The sequence below is a fragment of a genome, unplaced genomic scaffold, assembly GCF_019419815.1.
Source record: "Pyrus x bretschneideri cultivar Hongxiangsu unplaced genomic scaffold, Pyrus_bretschneideri_v1 Contig75, whole genome shotgun sequence".
Classification (NCBI taxonomy): Eukaryota; Viridiplantae; Streptophyta; class Magnoliopsida; order Rosales; family Rosaceae; genus Pyrus; species Pyrus x bretschneideri.
The window spans coordinates 1,091,438-1,095,935 of record NW_025999815.1 but is presented as its reverse complement, the minus strand read 5'-3'; the positions used below and the strand labels follow the sequence as shown (position 1 = coordinate 1,095,935).

At 37.8% G+C, this 4,498-nt stretch overlaps 1 pseudogene; it reads left to right on the top strand.

The window, feature by feature from the left end:
* Nucleotides 1–434: 434 nt before the first annotated feature.
* On the top strand, nt 435–3,630 carry LOC125472858 (annotated as a pseudogene).
* Nucleotides 3,631–4,498: the final 868 nt, after the last annotated feature.

Here is a 4,498-nt window from a genome sequence, read left to right as displayed (position 1 = left end):
CATCGCAATTGTACTTGCAAACGTTTGGACAACTGATTTCAGGCTTTTAACTTCTGATTAAGTCAAAATTGGTATTGGTATTGGTATTGGCATGGGTTATTTAGATCACATTTCTAACTGTTTCATTTTTTTGGGAAATTATTATTAGCACTTTAAAAATCTCGTTTTGCACTCCAAACTTTCTATAAATAGAAAAAAAAATACCCTTGTGAGGAGTGTAGAATGAGCTCAATAATAGTACCCTTTTTTTATAGTTATGTTGGAAGATTTCGAAATCTAGACATAGCATACTCCTACCCATTCCTAGGGTTGGTTTGATATTGTTGTGCCTTGAAAAAAAATTGCTTCTGTTGTGCTGTGAGAATAAGCACTAGAGTGTTTGATAAACTTTTTAGTAAAAATGCTTTTGGAAAAAAAAAAAAAAAAAAAAAAAAAAAAAACAGTATTATAGTGTTTGGTAAACTATAAATTCGGGTGGTTTTCCGCTCATCTACTTCATCCAACATTTCCTCTCTACCAGTTTTAGACGCTTCTATAAATTTAATCCCACCGTTCACTCCATGCTATGCCCTTCTTCCTCACGCCACTCCCTCATCTCTTCTCTACTCTAATTCCAAAACCCAAATCTCAGAATTCAAGAATTCAGATCCAAAGCAAGAAACAGACATGGGTTCTTGCTTACTCGAGCACCTCAAGGCTCAACCTTTCTGGGTTCTTGTGCTCTTCACTCTCGGCTCTTTCTCTCTCCTCAAACTCTCTCTCTCTTTGCTCTAATGGTTCTACGTTAATTTCCTCAGACCTGCCAAGAATCTCAAAAAGTACGAAACTTAGGCACTTGTCACCGAACCCATTGATGGCATTGGCAAGGCCTTCGCCTTCCAACTGGCTCGGAAGAGGCTTAATCTGATCTTGGTAGGTCGAAATCCAAAAAAACTCAAAGACGTCTGATAGGAGCATATTTAGGCGACTTACTTAGCTTGTTTTCGTGCATTTATATTGTTAATTCATAGTTGTTTTAGTAGTTTAAGCCATTTTCGTGTGTTTTTAGGTTCATATGGCTAAGGAAGCAAAAAGATGCATTTTGGAGCATTTTGGAGCAAAATTGGACTTGGAATGGATAGCTTATGTTTGGAGCAAAATGAATGGACGAAATTGAAGGATTCCTAATCCATTGCAGCCACTTGCACCCATAATCATTCACACCAAAACCTTGCACATGCAATCCCTTTAATTAATTCAACCTAGCTGTCATTGCACATGCATTCACTCTTTAACCCACATGCATTTCCACCCACATGCACTCCCATTCTTTAATCCATTCAGCCACAAGACATTATCATTGCACCACATTCAGCCATTCCATCTCCCATTTCAGATTGCATTCCAATCATTCCAACCAAATCACATGCACTCCCACCCTTTAAATCACATGCATTCCCTTCATAAATCAGCCACATGCACTCATAATCATTCAACCAACCTAGCTGTCATGTTTCCCCTTTCATCATTCCCTCACATTCTTTAATTCAGCCAACACATGCTTACACATGCATTTCCAACCCACATGCATCCTTTAATCATTCAAACATGCAGCCACATTCCCTCCTAGCTGTCATGTTCCCCCCATTTCACCTATAAATAAGCATGCATTACACCTCAATTCATTGAATTCGTCCATATTCAGAAAATCATCCAAAACACCACCAGAAATCATCCCCTTGTGCCGTGAGTATCCCTACTAATCCAAACACCACTCCAACCACTCCCCAAACCATTCACACCACCAAACCTCACCTTAGACCTTGTGCTACAACAACGAGGAAGAGAAGAGTGCCTAAACGTTCATACAATTCAAGTTTGAGTTGTTGGAATGTTTAGGTGTTTCTTTGATTTCAATGTTTAAATTCAATTCTCTTTGTTTTGTACGTATGAGGAATGGAAGAGAAGAGTGCCTAAACGTTCATACAATTCAAGTTTGAGTTGTTGGAATGTTTAGGTGTTTCTTTGATTTCAAAGTTATGAGGAACTAAACCCCCCTTGGTTAGGGGGTGATTCGAAATATATGTTTATGCTTGCATTTTGATTTGATTACTTCTAATTGCGTTTCATAAGTTGTGGATTCAATTTGTTTAACCGTTTGATTGATAACTTATTTATGTATGTTTATTGAGAGTGCACGCTTAATTTTCATGCATGAATATGACGCTAGAATATAAGTGAGTTTCACCTAATAGTTACGAACTTATATTCACAAGTAGTGGAGGTTGCTTATAAACAATCGCGTTAAACGAATTCTTGGCATAAGTTTCATGCAATCATAGTAACGAATGCCTCGTCAACACTTATAATTTTCATAGAGCGTAATGATTCTTGCTTGTACCTCTTCTATGCATTCATGTTGAGGACTTGTGGGGAATGTTTTGAATTGTCGCATGCATCATCCAATTCAATAACGTTAGGAAGATTTGAAGGTTAATTAGTGCATCACGGTTAACTTGGGGTGTTGAGCATCATAGTTTATTGAAATGCAATTGGAAATCATTTTATTATGCAAGTGTAACATGTGTGGAGATGAACCCCTTAGCTACGTTCCCATCCATTCAATTCCATCCATTTCATCTTTACTATCTGTTTTAATTTAAATCTGTGCATTTTATTTAATTTCGTCCAAAACCAAATCCCCCTTTACTTTATTGTCCAATTTAGTTAGAAAGTATCTTAGTTTGTGTTTCTAAGTGTTTTGATTCAATTTGTTACATAAATTCGTCCAGATTCACCAAAGTGCTCAAAACTGCCCAGAAAGTGATTTTAAGGCAGTTTTGAGTGTTTTGGGTGATGTTTGAGTCTTTTGGTTTGTCTTAGTGTTTTAAAGTGTTAGATTAGTTAGAAATACATTTAGTTTGTGTTTTTAAGAGTCTTGAGTCAAGTTACAACTTAGTTTCGTCCAAATTTGTGTTTGTGCTCAAATCTGCCCAGAAAGTGGTTTTTAGGCAGATTTGAGTGTGTTTGTGTTGTTTTGAGTCTTTTGGTTTGTCTTAGTGTTTTAAAGTTTAGTTTTGCATTCTTTGAGTCTAGTATAGTGTTTTATATTGTGTTTTTACGTTTTTGAGTCAAATCCAAGTGATTAACAATCCCTCCTAATCCCCGGTCTAGAACGATCCCTACTTATAATATACTACAATTGTCAAAAAGAGGGTTTAATTTGTGTGCGTATAATTCTCGCATCAACGTCTCGGACGCTGAACTAGCCAAGTACGGCAAAACCCAGATCAAGACTGTCTTGGTCAACTTCACCGACGACTTCGACGACGACGTCAGGCACATTCGGGAGAGGATCGAAGGGTTGGATGTGGGACTTTTGATTAACAACATTGGGATTTCGTACCTGTATGCTTGGTTCTTTCATGAGGTGGATTCAGAGTTATTGAGGAATTTGATTAAAAGCCGGTTTTTCAAAGCTGGGTTTTGTAGCTTCTTGTTTTTGGCTTTTTTTTTTTCACCAAAAACTATGAAAAAAAGCTAAAGTTGAATATTTACCAAACACAAAAAAGCTCCCAGCTTTTTTTCATACTCGTTTTTTTCAGAATCACCTCAGTATCGGTTAACGTCACAACTAGGCTGACTGTTTAATATTTTGTCTTTAGTTTTTGTTTGTATTATACATGACCAATCCCGAAACTACCAAGTACTGGTCAACTTCAAACTTTCAAAGGCGCATTGAAGGGTTCATGTTAAGGTACTCCTGTTGAAGCATTGGAGTTTTGCTCCACTCAGGAGGCTAATCACAGCACGACACATGTCAATGTCAGAATAAAGCTTATAGAGTTCCACATCGATCGCATACGAAAGCTGGAGACTCTCCTGTACTATAAAAGAAGATCATTCTCCTACAATTAATCTATAATGTCATTATTGTACTTAAACTAACCATTAGAACCCACTGATGATGATTATGCTTAAACTTATATATTTGTGTAAACCTTTTACCATTAATGAGAACTCTTCAACTCCGCGGGCGTAGCCAGACTTAGGGTGAACCATGTACATCTTGTGTTTGCTTCCCTATCTCTATCTCTTTACATATTACCATCACTAGGTGACCGAAGTAATCGAGCGAAGGTCACAAACTTGACACTTTACGTTGTTCTAAAGTCTTACTGATTTTGTGCATCAACATTTGGCGCTGCCTGTGGGAATGACACTTACTCCTACTATCTCTAGCTTTGTCAAGCAGTTTCCATCATTTGTACACTCTCTTTTGATCAGGCATCCCTTTCCAACATGGGAAACGAAGGAAGCCATATCACGCAGAACGACACCTCTTCGTGCCTAGTGTGAGACAATGGAGGAAGGAAAGAAATAAGTTTGCTCTTCAGGCTAAGGTCGAAGAGCTTGAGGCTCAGAACAACAAGATAGCAATGAAGAATGAGATCCTCCAAGAACAGTATGAGAAACTCTTTGAGATGCTTCACGAGGGTAGGCAGACTCAATCTCACGA